This window comes from Mustela erminea, chromosome 1, assembly GCF_009829155.1.
Source record: "Mustela erminea isolate mMusErm1 chromosome 1, mMusErm1.Pri, whole genome shotgun sequence".
In the NCBI taxonomy this organism is placed as follows: domain Eukaryota; kingdom Metazoa; phylum Chordata; class Mammalia; order Carnivora; family Mustelidae; genus Mustela; species Mustela erminea.
This window is the reverse complement of record NC_045614.1, coordinates 76,953,410-76,970,265: the sequence shown is the minus strand read 5'-3', so window position 1 is coordinate 76,970,265 and position 16,856 is coordinate 76,953,410.

Here is a 16,856-nt window from a genome sequence, read left to right as displayed (position 1 = left end):
ACAGCATAAGGAGATATCCATCACGATGGTGTGATGGGTGAAACTGGCTTGCTACTTGGCCTGAACTTTGAAAAAAGATACAAGAGCAGCCTTTTGTGGCTGTGGATATGAGTATTTTGATCAGAATTACTCAAACTTTTCTGACTAGAATGATCGTATTTTTAAAAATGAAAAAAATCTCTTCACTAGATCCTAGGAAACCTGGATTCTTTTTCCATTACCAGTGCTCTCGGACACGTCAAAACAGGGCACTCTCAATTCCCCTTACTTCATTTCTCCCATTTTTTTATGCATCATAAGGTTGAAACAAAGTTACTAAAGGGAAGTGCTGAAAATGTGCAGATAGCTCACAGACAGCTTCTTGGCTACCTCCTGAATCCTGTATCATACTCGAGAGAAAGGAAGACTCAAACTCCAGGCACAACGCTGATGGGGACAACCCAGGTTCAGAAGCGCAGTCAGTGGACCAAATCTTGAAACGGTGTGGACATCTAAAAGACGATACTAGTGAGAGATTGCCAGAAGGAACCGAAAATGGTCGATCTCAGCAATACCAGTAGAACAGAAACCTTGAAGGGAGACTGGCAGAGCGATCGACGGGTGTGATCCCAGGGAGCACGCCATGGGAGGTCCCTTCCCTGTGTCCTCTGGATGGTTGTTGTCAACTGGGGGCAGTTTTGTTCCCCAGAGGACGAGTGGCACTGTCTGGAGATATTTTTGGTTATTGCAACTTCGAGGGGTGGGTACTGTTACTGGCAACTTCTGAGCAACAGCTTACCTTCACAAAAAGAAATGCCCAGAAGGCCAAGCTGAAGAAACCCTGCTGGAGAGCGTAGGTAACAACCAGGTTCACGGCTTTATCATATTTACTGTTGTTTTTCTGGTTATAAAAAGTGATCAGTCACATGGGGAAAAAATCCCTATTTAATCTAGAACATTTTATCAATACATTAAATGATGTTTTGTCATCTCACATCAATTATGCCATAGAAGTTCATAGTCTCTTCATTCACCCCCATGGCCAGAGGTTATGAACAAATGTCAACGGCTTCTTGGCTGCTGAGTGTCGCCAAAGCAAATGATAAAGTCCATACTTTCTCTAATCGCTTAAACCAACAGGAAATACTTCGACATTATTTTTGTAGGAAAAAAAAAACACAACACAAAAAATTGTTGTCAAACTCTTTCCAGGAAAGAGTAATTTAACATGTTGAAGAGAGAGCAACATCTCTCGAAATGTTGGAACAAATGGAATTTGTTTCAGATGCCAAGCCGGGCTTCCGGGAGCTGGCACCTGGTGCCCAAGCCCAGCACCCCCAGTGGGGCCGTGGGCGGCGCTGTCACCGCAGCAAGAGCTGGCAGTGCGGTGATGAGAAAATTGCAGGAATTAGGAGCCCATAGAGATGAAAAGCGCCCTGATTACATTATGGTGGTGGAGGCTGAGACAAGCTGGGATGACAAAGGACCTCCTACAGGAAGGAACAATTTGGTTCGCTTTAGTGTGCTTCCAGATGTCTGCAGCCCAGACCAACACATCAGCAGCAGCTCTGAAAAGCATTCATAGGTCTGGCTGAGACTGCACCAGGGGGAAGGGCACAGATTTACTTGAGAGATGGCCTGCCTCAATTTAAATCCTTATTTGCCACTTACTAGCTATGTGATGGGAGCAAATCACTTTACCCTCCAGTGCTTCATCTGTTCAGTGGATTTTGTTGTTGTAAGAGACATTGCCCGTGTTCTGCCAGACCTTCCAGCTGCCCTTTAGCATTTTTTTGCATCCCTTCTCTGTACCTTTGCTTCCACCTGCCCATTAACACCTGCAAGTCTCTTGGGTGGATTTCCTCAGCCTTCTGGAGCTGCTCACCTGCAGGGGCAGGGAACTGGAATGCCTGGTGGTGGGGGGTGTCTCTTTACCCTGGTCCTGAGCCAGGGACTGTGGGGCGGGCGTGGGGGCGGGGGTGGGGTGCTCTCACTGTGCAGGAAAGATCAGCAAGCAAGTGCCGAGGCATGATTTACACTGCAGTGCTGCTGTGTGCGATCAGTGCTGCGGGATTGTGCCAGAAAGTGCACCTACCCTCCTCCTTCTTCTTCTTCTTCCTCCTCCTCCTCCTCTTCCTTCTTCTTCTTTTAAGATTTTATTTATTTATTTGATAGAGAGAGATCACAAGCAGGCAGAGAGGCAGGCGGGGGGTGGGGTGGGGCGGGCAGCAGTCTTCCTGCTGAGCAGAGAGCCCAGTGTGGGACTGGATCCCAGGACCCTGGGACCTGAGGCGAAGGCAGAGGCTTAACCCACTGAACCAGGCACCCTGCATCTACCCTTCTTTTCCGTCCTGCTGCCCCTACTCCTTTAGAGGTTAAGGGAGCACTGCTCTTAATACATCCCTCACACCTGAATCTTGCCTCAGGAAACTTAAATGACTTAATTCACATAAAGTACTTAGACCACCCCTGGTGCGTAATAAGAGCTTCATAAATGATCACGGATATTCCGCTTCCAGTTCTTACTAAATGCCGACTTTGTGCCAAGACTGTGTCACTTACCTCACTTTGTCATGTTGTCCTGCCCTCCCCCAATCTGTCTTTCCTACATGAGGGAAGGAAAAGCCAGAAAAATAAGCCAAGCTTGAGCTGGCAGGAGACAAACGAAGATGCGGTACCAGAGTCAGTTTCAGTGTCCAGAGAATTGCAGAACAGATGCTGGGGTAAGCCAGCAGGAGCAAGTCTCAATTATTGGTAGAGCTCACAACCTGCCCATGGAAACGGGATGGGGTTGGAGCGAATCAGTGTATGGGCTGGTAAATCCTGGTAACGACCCTTCCAGTTGAAGTGGTTTTCTGACAGCTGGGAAATCTGAGTTTTAATTAAGCCGTCCAGGGAGTTGCTCAGTTTTCCTGGGGATGTCCACGTGTACACATAGGCACACATGTTAATAAACTTTGGCTTGTTTTTCTTCTGTTAATCTGTCTTTTATTATGGGGGTATCCACTAAGAGCTCAGAAACCTAGAGGAAACTTATCTTTCCTCCATTACAATGGCATCTCTTCACAACTAGATGGCCTGTTCTCTGAAGGGGGGGCTCTATTTTATGTCTTTTGAAACCCCCTAAAGTATTTAACACTGGGCCTTCTACACAAGTGGGTCCTCAATCGTATTCATCTGATTCATGTTTCACTGTATGGGTCTACCCTATAGAAAGAGAACTGTAAAAAAAGTAAAACGCCAATGTGAATTGTGTTTAATTCCAATGTGGTCATCACAAACGACACTTCACCAGCTCTCTCTCTAGCTCCCATCTCCTCGACTCCTGTATGTCCTTCGTCATATTTCAAACAGGGTGCTTGTGTGTGGGTGTTTTGTTTTTGTTTTTGTTTTGATTTTGCAAAAAGTTGACATCTTTATTAAACTGAGTTATTTTGTCCATAAACATGGTATTTCCCTCCACTTACTTAGGTTTTAATTAATTTCCATCAACGATGTTTTGTGGTTTTCATTGTGGAGGTCTTACCAATCTTTTATTAGATTACTAGGTGTTCGATACTTTTTTAGCATTTTATCTTATTTTTCATCATGATAAATTGTACTCTTTGATCCCCATTCCCAATTTCCCCCATCCCTCCAACCACCTCCACTCTAGAAACCATCAGTTTGGTCTCTATAGTTAAGAGTCTGTTTCTTGCTTTGTCTTTTTTTTTTTTTTCTTTGCTCATTTGTTTTGTTTCTTAAATTCCACATGAATGAAATCACATGGTATTTGTCTTTCTCTGACTTATTTTGCTTACCGTTATACTCTCTAGCTCCATCCATGTCATCCCAAGTGGCAAGATTTCATTCTTTTTTATGGCTGAGTAATATTCCATTGTGTATGTATATATCACCCCTTCTTTATCCATTCATCTATTGATGGACACTTGGGCTGTGCCCATAATGTGGTTATTGTAAATAATGCTACAATAAACACAGGGGTGCATGTATCCCTTTGACTTAGGGTTTTTGTATTTTGGGGGTAAACGCCCAGTAGTGTGATTGCTGGATCATAGGATAGCTCTATCTTTTAAGTTTTTGAGGAACCCCTGTACTATTTCCCACAGTGGCTGCACCAGTTTGCATTCCCAGCAACAGTGCATGAGGGCTTCTTTATCACCACGTCCTCACCAACCCTTGTGTCTCTTGTTGTTGATTATAGTCATTCTGACAGGTGTGAGGTGATCTCTTATTACAGTTTTGATTTGCATTTCCCTGATGATGACCGATGTTGAGCTTCTTTTCACGTGTCTGTTGGCCACCTGGATGTCTTGGGAGAAATGTCTGTTTATGTCTTCTGCCCACTTTTTAATTGGATTATTTGGGGGAGGGGGTTGTGAGTTTTATCAGTTCTTTAAATATTTTGGATACTAACTCTATTTTTTGGATAACTAACTCTGTTTTCTATTCTTCCTGTCTTCTCAGTGTTTCCATGGTTGGTGTACTGAGACTATGTCAACAGCTTGCATCTGCCCATCTCCCCATCTCCCCTCCTTCTCGTCCTCCCTTCCAGTAACCTGAGTGTGTACGTGGAATGAGATTTCTGCCAGGGGACCAGAAAATGGAATGTGATGTGCTGGAGAAGACACGGAGGTGGCACTTGTTAGCGACTGGTTGTTTGCACCCTCCTCCCGCATTCATATGTTGACACCTGATCCTCAGTATGGGGTATTAGGAAGTGGGGTCTTTGGGAGGTCATCAGGGCATAAAGGTGGGGCCCTCTGTGGGATTGGAAATGAGATTAGTGCTCTTGTAAAAGAGACCCCAGAAGGCTCCCGGCTTCTTCTTTCATGCACACAGTGAATAAACTACTGTCTTCAAACCAGAAAGCTGGTCCTCACCAAACCCAACCAAGCCAGCAGCAGATCCTTCCAGACTCCAGAAGAGTGAGAAATCAATTTCTGTTGTTTATAGGCCACCCAGTGTATGGCATATGGTGATAGCAGCCTGAATGGACTGAGGCTGTGACCAGTGTTTTTTGTGTTTTGCTGTGCCTCGACCCAGTTGTGAGGTCCTGTGTAGGTCACTGATATGTCCCTGGACTTGATGGTGAAATGAAGGGATCGGGCTAGATCTTCACCACCCAATAAGTAGCACTAGCCACATAATAATGGCTATTTACACTTAAATTAATTACAATTAGGGATGCCTGGGTGGCTCAGTTGGTTGGATGTCTGCTTTCAGCTCAAGTCATGATCCCAGGGTCCTGAGTTCAAATCCTGCATTGGGCTCCTTGCTCGGTGCGGGGCCTGCTTCTCCCTCTGCCTGCCATTCTCCCTGCTTATGTGTTCTCTCTCTCTCTCACTCTTTGACAAATGAATTTTTAAAAATTAATAACAATTAAATAAGATTAAGAATTCATTTCTCACTTACACCAGTCACATTGGCAGAGCTCAACAGTCGCCCCTATCTAGTGGCTACCACGCTAGACAGTACAGATGTATAACATTCCCATCCTTGCCAACAGTTCTAGACTAATGGACTCTCAGATCTTTTCTAGCTCCAGGGCCCAAAGGCTCCACACCTAGGGTAAGGAAATAAGTTCACCATAGCCTAAAAATGTGAGCCAATGAATTCAATCTCTGCATGATTTAACATAACTGTGGAAAGAGAAGTCAAATGGTCATGTATTATTAAGAGGTCTCGAGGCACTGTAAACAAAACAAAAACTGTGAGGTACTGCTGATTTGAAGAGTCTTATTCTGTCTGGAATGACCCTGAAAGCACGAACATTCGGAACCAACATGGCACCATCAATATCCTGGCTGGGTGCTAATGAGATAGAATGTTTCCCAGCTGCATTAGATGGTGTTTGCCTGCTTTTCCCAGGCTTCCTCTCCATATAGCCAGGGCTAGTTGATCAATGTGTTCTGGCTGGCTGTTGCTAGAGTTGGGAGCAACTCCTCAGAGACAGTACCCAGTAGTGCCCATCCAAGACCAGCCCTCACCCAGGCCAGGAAAAATCCACTCTGATTCTGAAGTCACATGTACCCTGTGTTGACTGGAGCAAGACTTAAACAAGAGGCGGTGACGTGTTCCTATCATGGTCCTCGGTGAGGAGAGCTGGCTGTGTGTTACTACCAAAGTAGGAATGTCTGCATGCTGTTTACATGATTGTTAGTTTATTAGTATTACTAAGAATAGCAATGGTATTTATTGTTTGTGGTATTGATTATGATGTCCCAGGGACTGTGCTCAATAGCCTACATCTCGTAGCTCATTCATGCCTTGAAACAGCCCTAGGAGTAAATGTGGCTATACGTTTCCACTGCCCTGCTCTAAGGAAGATGTATGGGCCCATCAGATGTGCGCCGCACCTCTCTTAGTCCTCCTGGTGTCTATGACCCTGACCTCCATAGCTGTGGGGGAGCTCGTGAGTGTTATGGTTCAAGTGGAACACCTGCATACTTTGGAGCCAGATACGCATCACCTCGTCTATGACGATTGGGCGTCACTACCAGTTGAGGCTGGGCTGTCTTCCCTGGATGGCTCATGCAGCTACTCAGCACAGGCCACGCTTCTCCCTGGAATGGAAACTAGAGGCTCATGGCGCTGAGTACCCACACAATTTCCTGGTGCCAGCAGCAGACAATGCTCATGCTGTCTGGAGGACCCTGGAGGACTCTGGGTCTCTACATGAACCCTCTAGAGCTGGTTCCTCTATCCCAAGTCCCACCAATCTATTCCCTAAGCCAGAGCAGTGGTGAAACAGAGCCACACAAGGTCTAATTTTAAGGTTGTTTTGAGGAATGAATGAGATATGAGATACAGCTCATTTTGTACCATGCTTGGCATGGAATAACCATTCACTACATCGCCCCTGTTATTTCATCATTGCCATTGTTTTTTTTTTTTTTTTTTAAAGATTTTATTTATTTATTTGACAGAGAACACAAGTAGGCAGAGAGGCAGGCAGAGAGAGAGGAGGAAGCAGGCTCCCCGCTGAGCAGAGAGCCCGATGCGGGACTCGATCCCAGGACCCTGAGATCATGACCCGAGCCGAAGGCAGCGGCTTAACCCACTGAGCCACCCAGGCGCCCTCATCATTGCCATTGTTGATAGTAGTTATAATTATAGTAACAGTGGCATGGATAATACTAATGCTGGTATTTTATTGTTAGTAACTCCTTCTTTGCAATTCATGAGTCCAATATTGTGTGTCTGTGAGTGTTGTGGGCAAGTTCAGATAAAGATTTGCTCTGATGCATCATACCATCTTCCATGCCTTGACCTCACCCACACCCAAAGCATATATTTCCAATGACATTTTACAGATATGAAAACTGAGGCTCAGAGATATTAAGAAGGCTGTCCAAATGGATACCTCTGGTAACATTACTCTCAATTTTTGCATTTCCACCACACATTCTTGAATGGGAAAGAAAGAGGTGAAGGTGACATCTGAGTGTGACGTGAAGACAGCTTGTGGCCATGTTCTGAGCATGAGGATTTCATTAGTGCTGTACGCCGTGGCTGAAATACAAGTTTTCTGAAAATGTAATGTGTCACTGTCAAGAATGGCTCACAGAAAGTGATGATGCGGTGTTGCTGCTGGCTGAGCTTGAAAAAAATTAAACTGACCAGCTAGCCATGGAGTCAAGAGAGACAATGACATAAGATCAACGTGGCCCATCCCTGGAATCCAGTTGTTTGCTTTGCTCTAAATCAACCCAGTTTCAAAAGCCACAACCAGCCAAAATTCTTTTAATGACTAGAGGAATGTGGAGTTAGGGTCTGTGACAATTATCTGAAAAATGGCCCCTTAGGCTGGAAGGCCAGCCTAGACTTTGGGCTTCCAGTGGTCCTTTAAGGAGGAACCTTGGGTCAACTCCAGAATTATTTCTGGAGCATAAGCCTGGTCCCAGGGCTTATTCTTCATTCTGTCATTTTTATTATGCTGTTTGCATTGCTTTGATTAATGGACTGGCCAAGGGCTACTTCGCTGGTCACTAAGGCCAGGGTAATAAAGTTAACTTTAATGTTCATAAAGTGTATGTTCCTTGTAAGGACAGAGACCAGTTGCAGGGTGTGGTTTCCTACGAGTTAGTAGAAAGAGGAACTTAACTCAGATTCCTCTGTCAGCAGAGCAGGGTCCAAGTTCAGTCCCCCTGCCCCTTGGCTATGTGATATGGAATGAGTCATTCAATCTCTTTAAGCCTCAGTTTTCCCATTTGTCAAATCAGAATCACAAGACTATCCATCTTGCAGGGTGGCTGGGAGGATTCAATGAGCAAAAGTCCTTGAGGTGCCTGGCACAGTGCCGGACAGAAGATAAAGCAGGGTCTCCCTCGGCTGTCCTCAAACTTCCAAACTGCCCGTCGTCAACACATTTAACAGCTGGAATGGGGAGGACATGGATTCATCAGAATAGATTCTGTGATAGCCAGCGTTTTGCCACTGGTTGATACTCTGTTTCTGTTATTAAGTATTTTGTATCTCCTTCATGGTATTAATTGTTCAAGCAGTGTTAACTCTGGTTATTATTATTGCTGTTCTCACAAGGAGGGGAATTAGAAATTCACAGGGCCGAGTGTCCTGCACAGTCTGTACACACCCACTGTGTGTTGTATTCCTGAGCCTCCTATCCGTCCCCCACCTTGTTGCCAGGAGGAAAGGGCTTCACCATAGCAAACAGCGTTCATGCGCCATCCATCAGAGGAGGAACTGTTCAGTGTTTCAGCCGCGCTGAAGCAGACGAGAAGATTCCCTCACTTCCATAGCTGAACACTTCCAAACATATACAACATCATTACTAAAAAATGACCTTGTATCTTCACCAGATAGAGGCAGTTTTTCCTACCCTTTTCATGCTCAGTGGGAAAATGATGAGATCAAGCCCAGCGAAGACAGAACAAGCATGTGAGGAGACAGAGATGAAAATGATGGAGACTCCAATTTATTAGAACAAAAGCAGAAATAAGGAACAATGCCACTTTGTGTTCAGATAATGGATTCATTCATGGAAGACTTACAATGGTCTGGCATGGGGGAGGAGATTATTTCCTTCATCATCTGCACCAAAAAATGTGGTTTCCAAAATACACCAGTCTTTTGATTTTCCTCCACATGGTTACTTGGATTGTCTGATTTATCAGAGTATTGGAACAATTGCTTCTGGTGTTACGTCATTCTTAAACACAAGCTCTCTGAAGGAGTCCAAAAGCACACACACAAGCACAGGTGCCATAAAATAAGGTAAAAACGCATTAGATATATATGCAATCTTATTTTCCCTAAGGACACTAACAAGGATCTTTTTATATTTTCTCTGTGAGATTAAGAAGAGTAGAAATACTTATGCCCAGAGAACATTTCACAGGGAAGGACAGGGAATTAGAGCACTAAGAATAACTAGGTGGTTCAGTCGGTTAAACATCTGGCTCTTGATCTCAGCTCAGGTCTTGATTTCAGGGTCAGGTCATGAGTTCAAGCCCTGCATTGGAGCCTACTTAAAAAGGAAAGAAACGAAGGAAGGAAGGAAGGAAGGAAGGAAGGAAGGAAGGAAGGAAGGAAGAAGGAGCTTAGTTGTAATAGGATTTTCAAGTTCCTCATGTCAGATTTTTGGATAGCTCATTATTATATTTAAATTTATAGCCATTTGCCCTGGAATTGAGTTAAACTCACCATTGACAGTCTATTAATATAAAGCTGTTTGTCTTAAGAAACAAAGAGGGTAAACCAGTTTTTAGGCAGATATAAACTGTGGTAGACAGACCTTTGTGTGGCTCTATGTTTATACCCTATGCAATCGTCTCCCCTTGAGTTTGGGAGAAATGTGTTGCTTCCTTCTAGCCAATAGACTATCACAGAACTGATGGGATGTCACTTCTGTGCTTATGCTCTGATATGTATGTTGTCAGCCTTGGAGCAGACATTGGAGACTGTCTCTCTATTGCTGGCTTCACTAAGCCCCTGGATGGAGAGAGCTATATGGAAAGGCAGTGAGGGTGGCCTCTGGAAGCTGAGCACGGAACTGTATGACCGTCAGCTAGGAAACAGGAGCCCCAGGCCTACAAATGAACTTGGCCAACAACTTGAAGGAGCTCGGCAATGGATTTTTTTCCCAGTCAAGTCTCTTACGAGCTCGCAGTCCTGGCTGACACATGAATTGCAGTGTGGTAAAGATCCTAAAAAAGAGAACCCTGCCAAAATGGGCCCTAAGTTCCAAGATTATAAGGTGTATGTGTGAAGCCACAGAGTTTATGATAATTTGTTACATAACAATAGAAGACTAAAACATAAACTTCCTTTTTTTTTCTTTAAATACATAAAACTTACACCAGTCAGCAAGTATTGATCTCCTCTGTGATAGGCATGTAGCCAGATGGCATCGTGATTATGCAAGAAATATAGAACCCATTTCATGCTCAGAATCTAGTTGGAGACAGAGAATTCTGGGTAGATGGAGGGGGCAGCATTGGCTATGAATTTCCCTGAATCTCTCAGATAAACAGAGAAAGCAGTTAGACTATTAAAGCTAAAGACAGTGCTCGCTTCGGCAGCACATATACTAAAGCTAAAGACAGGGGGCACCTGGGTAGCTCAGTGGGTTAAGCCTCTGCCTTCGGCTCAGGTCATGATCTCAGGGTCCTGGGATTGAGTCCCACATCGGGCTCTCTGCTTGGTGGGGAGTCGACTTCCTCCTCTCTCTCCCTCTGCCTGCCTCTCTGCCTACTTGTGATCTCTCTCTGTCAAATAAATAAATAAAATCTTAAAAAAACAAAACTAAACTAAACTAAACACAGGGACACTTGGGTGGCTCAGTCAGTCAGGAGTCGGCTCAGGTCATAACCCAGGGTCCTGGAATCAAGTCCCACATTAGGGTCCTTGCTCAGTGGGGAGCCTGCTTCTCCCTCTACATGCTTCTCCCTCTGCCTGCCACTCTCCCTGCTTGTGTTCTCGCTCTCTCACAAATAAATAAATAAAATCTTACAAAAAAAATGCACTCACAAAGGAGCACAGTGGGTCAGTGTGAGAACAGCCGCTCCAACTGGAAAGCGGTTTTGCAAGATCCGTCATCAACGCACGTGCAGGCAGATGGCAAAGCAAGAAATCTTGACAGCTCAGGGGCTGCCTGGGTCCTGAAAACCCTCAAAACTAACAGACAGAAGCTTTCTTCCAAGACAAAGCCCTGCAGGGAGGTGAAACCATTGGACATGGAATCCAAGCTGAGCAGGTCTAGGGCACTGGGGGCAAAGGAAAAAATAAGGTCCCCATATCAGTAGGGAAGGAAGCAGCCCAGATATGAGTCAGTCTCAAAGTTTGAGGACACACACAGACAGACACATAGAGTTTCTTATCACTTTGTGAAAGCAATTTCAGAGCCCTGAAATTAGAAAAGCTGTCCTGGCCATCCTTCTTTTTCTAAACACAAAGGAACATTCATTTCACTTAAAAGGTTACAAACAGAAAAAAAAAATCATGGTAGAAGCCTATACAAAATTATTAAAAGAAAAAAGAGGGTAAGGAGCAGAATAATATCCTTATAGACTGTGAAATCAGGCCAGGAACACAGGGCCATGTGAATTCCCAGAATTCTCTTCTTTATAAGTTTCCAGGGCCTCAAAGGAAATTTTTTGTATGTAGAATTTGGAGAGTAGACAGGAAGCAGCAGGCATGTCAGAAGGCTGGGGCAGGTGTTTTTTGGCAGCACACAGACGCTGTTGTTTATCTGCTGGATTGTATGGCTGGCATTGGCAGAAGCCAGGCCTGAACCTTCTCCTGGGTCCTCCTGCAGCTTCTCTAAGGCCCGGCCCACGTGTATGAAGATTGTAGGTAGTGAAACCAACATAGAGTTCCAACTCATACTCATGGATTCCAGCCCCACATCTATCTTCCTTTTCTGCCTACCTCACATCTATCTACCTTTCTACCTATCTACCTTTCCTGCCATGGACTCCATGCCCCAGTGTCTGATACCTAGTCTTACAGAGATTGCTTAACCAGTCAGCCCAATTGCACACAAGTAAATCCCTTTTTAATTAGATTTAATTTTCAAATGGTTCTATATAATTGAACTCTGATATGGAGAAGTTATTCGGAATGATTTCAACATCCACTGTACAATCTCAGTTATCAGTGTAAAGATATGTAAAGACAAATAGATCAATGAAACAAAACATAAATTCCTATGGTTGATTGATTTTTGATAAAAGGCTTAATGCAATTCAGTGGTACAAAAGATAATCTCTAACAAATGCTACAGGAATAATTTGATATCTATAAGGAAAAAAATTACCTTCTACCTGGATATCACACCATACACACACAAATTTATTTAGATGGTTCATACTTCAAAGCATGAGAGTAAACCTATACATTCTAGAGGAAAACATGAGATAAAAATCTTTGTGAACCTGAGATAGAGAAAGCTTTTTTATTTTATTTTTTTAAAATTTTATTTATTTATTTGAGAGAGAGACAGAGTGAGAGAGCATGAGAGGGGAGGTCAGAGGGAGAAGCAGACTCCCCATGGAGCTGGGAGCCTGATGTGGGACTCCATCCCAGGACTCTGGGATCATGACCTGAGCTGAAGGCAGTCGCTTAACCAACTGAGCCACCCAGGCGCCCCAGAGAAAGCATTTTTTATTTTTTTAAAAGATTTTACTTATTTATTTGACAGGCAGAGATCACAAGTGGGCAGAGAGGCAGGCAAATAGAGAGGTGGAAGCAGGCTCCCCACTGAGCAGAGAGCCTGATGTGGGACTTGATCCCAGGACCCTGGGATCATGACCTAAGCCGAAGGCAGAGGCTTTAATCCACTGAGCCACCCAGGTGCCCCGAGAAAGCATTTTCAGATAGAACACTAAAAGCATTACATATAAAGGAAAAAGTAAGACATTTACATTCATTGAAATTGAAATTTTCTTTTCCAAAGCATCATTAAGAAAATAAAAAATGAAAAAACAAGACATGATACCTAGATCTGACAAAGGATTTGTGTTCAGAATTTATAAAGAACTTTCACAACTCAATCATGAGAGACAAGCACCTAAATAAAAAATGGTAAAGTCAAAACAATTGCAATTTTAAAAATAGATTTCTTTTTTCCAGGTGTTTGTTGTCTGGTTTTTATTTTAATGTGGTAAGAAACCAGTCAGTTTCAAGTAGGGAAACGATGCAATCTGATGATTTACATAAATTACCCTTTTTCTGTTTCCTATAACTCCTAGTACTGGCACATAACTTAAAAATTAACAAATTAGCTCACCATTTTTTAAAAAAAGTATCACAGACATTAAACAGCCACATCACATACAGACACAAACATATATGTGGCCAAATAGCACATGTTAAAGCATTCATAAAAGAGATGAAAAGAAAACCACAATGAAATTTTCTTCATGCTGAGTATAATAGCTAAAATGAAAACTTCTGATAATATCAAATGTTGGTGGAGATATGGAGCAACTGGAAAGCTCATTAATTTTTTTTATTGGGAGTGTTAGATGACATTACTTTGGAAAGCATTTCAACACTTTCTTAGGAAGTCAAACTTTACACATTTATCAAGCGATCCAGCAATTGCATTTCTAGGTATTTGTCAAAGAGAAATGAAAATATATGCTCAGTAATAGATTTGTATGCATAACATTATTCATAATAGTCCCACACTGGAAACAAACCAAACATAACCATTATAACCATCAATGGGTGAATAGATAAGCAAATTGTAGTACAGATATACATTGGAGAACTACTTGGCAGTAAAAATGAATGCATTATTGATATACACAATATCATGGATGAATCTCAAAAATATTCAGAACAGAAGAATGTACTCGAGAGTACATACTGTCTCCTTTTATATGAACTTCTAGAAGAGTCAAAGCCAATGCATAGTGATATAAATCAGATCAGTGACTGCCTGAGAGAAAGAGGGAAGACAGTGACAAAGGAATTTTTTTTAGAATGATGGAAATTTAATAAAATCTTTAAAAGGGGTGAGCACGTGGTTGGTTCAGTCAGTTAAGCATCTGCCTTCGGGTCAGATCATGATCCCAGGGTCCTGGGATTGAGTCCCTCGTGGGGCTCCTTGTTGTCAAGGAGCCTGTTTCTCCCTCTGCCTGTCACTGCCCCTGCATGTTCTTGCTCTCTCTCTCACTGATGAATAAATAAAATCTTTAAAAAAAAAAAAAAAAGAATGGGGCACGTGGGTGGCTCAATGGGTTAAGCCTCTGCCTTCAGCTCGGGTCATGATCTCAGAGTCCAGGGATGGAAGCCCACATCGGGCTTTCTGCTCAGCAGGGAGCCTGCTTCTCCCTTTCTCTGCCTGCCTCTCTGCCTACTTGTGATCTCTCTCTCTGTCAAATAAATAAACAAAATCTTAAAAAAAAAAAAAAAAAAGCAAGTGGCAACTGCTTAAAAAAAATAGAATGATGGAAATTCTCTACATTTTGGTAAGAGTGATACTTGTATAGATGTAAACTTTGTCAAACATCTTCAACTGTATACTTAAAATGTGCACACTTGATTGCATATTAATCACACACCAATCAAACTGTTGCAAAAGAAACATGTATTTCTTAGGTCTGCCCATTGAAAAGGCAGTGATTAACTATTGTCAATGCACACCTTAGCACTTTGACTGTGATGCCTTGGAAAATATCTAATTCCAGTCAGAAGTATGTACATTTCCATACGCAAAACGAGCTTCCTGCATTTTGTCATGCCATAAAGCAAGATAGTTCTAAAGACTACTAGGGTTATTTCAAAACAACAAATGTCATATGAAAGCTTCAGTCAAAGATGTAGCAAATTAGCACCAAAGATTTAGCAAATTAGCACCAATAGTAAGTTAAACCCTCAGATATGTTTAAATCCATAAATTCCTTACAATACTTGAAGAACATCAACTCAACTAATTGGATTCCTTTGGATGTTAAAGAACTACTTCATTATTTTTTAAACTGGAAAATAAAAAAAATCAAATGTTTATCCTGCCTTTACTAAGCAAAAAATGACCAAATAGTTGATATGGGAAGTTATTCTTTATAGAAAAGTTGCAGCTAATAAATAAAAATAAATAAAGGATGAGTGATAGGGGCACCTGCTTGGCTCAGTGGGCTGAGCATCTGGCTCTTGGTTTGGGCTCAGGTCGTGATCCAGGGTCCTGAGATGAAGCCCTGTTGGGCTCTGCGCTCAGCAGTGAGGCGAGTCTGCTTCTCTCCTTCTCCCTCTAACCCTCCCCCTCCACTTGCATGTGCTCTCTCTCTCAAATAAATTAATAAATCCTAAAAAAAAAACAAAAGAATGAGTAGTAGAGTTAGAATACTACCACCTGTATTACTGGGTGATTAATCATCACTAAGGGTTGATACGATCACAAAAAGAGAAAAACCAGACATTCCATACCTCCCAGGAGACATGCACAGTACCACCTGAGGTGTAGTTTTGCCAAAATAATTAGAATTGAGCTAACCCTGATTAAGTTTCCTGAACTGACTACACATTTACGGGAAATACAAGGCATAGAGAAACATGTTTAATAACACTACAGGGATTCAGCAACAAAATTCAGACTGCGGGAAAGTTTAAGTCAAACAACTCAAGTTACTTCTACAGAAAATTGTAAGAAGAAAAAAAAATAAAAATAAAAGGATGTTAGAAGAATCTATAGGTTAGAGTTGAAACAAATCAAACAATCAAATATATGGACATTATTTTGATCCAGAGTGAAATAAACAAAATGTGAAAACTATGTAAAATCAAAATGTGAACACTGGATATTCCTTTATATTAAGGGATTATTGTTAATTTTTTTCAAGTTTAGAAATGGTGTTGTGCTGGGGAGCATTGAGATACTAACAGATGAGATGATATAATGTCTGAAATTTGCCTCAAAATAATCAGGGTGGGGGGACTGGGTGTGGATATAGGTGAAGTAAGTTTGGGCATCTATTGATTATTGCTGAAGATGGTTTATAGCTATGTCTGATTTATTAAGCCAGTGTCTCTATGTTTTGTATATGTATAAGAATTTCCATACAAAAGGTGGAAAATATAAACAATGTACTTGAGGGTGGAAGAAAAAGACTGACACATCTGAAACAGTTAGCAAATCATGCCAACAGTTCGATGTTAGGACCTATATACAGGCTCAAAGACCAAATTTTATTGCCCAAACTATGTTTCAGTAAGGGGGTGAGTGGTCTTAAATTCTAGCCCTGTGGGTCTCTGTCATGGGTCTCTATCTCAATGATTTTATTCTGAACAGCAAAGTATTAATGGGGAACAATATACTAACTTGGAACAACTTCAGTCAATACTTGTTTGAAATTTACAGATATCAACTAGTGAAGCTGTTTTAAAAGCAATGCAGAAATTTAATAAAGATGTAATAATTATTCCGCTCAGTTATAAATGTTGGTGGTTTATTATAAAGAAGCTAGTTTAAAACAAGATCATTTTTTAAAAGATTTTATTTATTTATTTGACACAGAGAGATCATAAGTAGGCAGAGAGGCAGGCAGAGATAGAGAGTGGGGGAAGCAGGCTCCCCGCTGAGCAGAGAGCCCGCTGCTGGACTCAATCCCAGGACCCCGGGATCATGACCTGAGCTGAAGGCAGAGGCTTAACCCCCTGAGCCACCCAGGTGCCTCACAAGATCATTTTTTTAAAAACAACTCCATGATTACACTGAGGAAATTGCAAATGTAAGCAAGCAGTCCTACTATTAGGTAAATAGCTACCTGAAGCTTGGGATATATTTCCTAGCAATAGCCCCATAAGGGATCTCAAAAGGGACTTATTTGGAAGTAAAGACTTAGTTGGAAGTAAAGATGATATCATCTGGACATTGCAATTAATGACTCAAAATGTAGCCCAAGTGATGA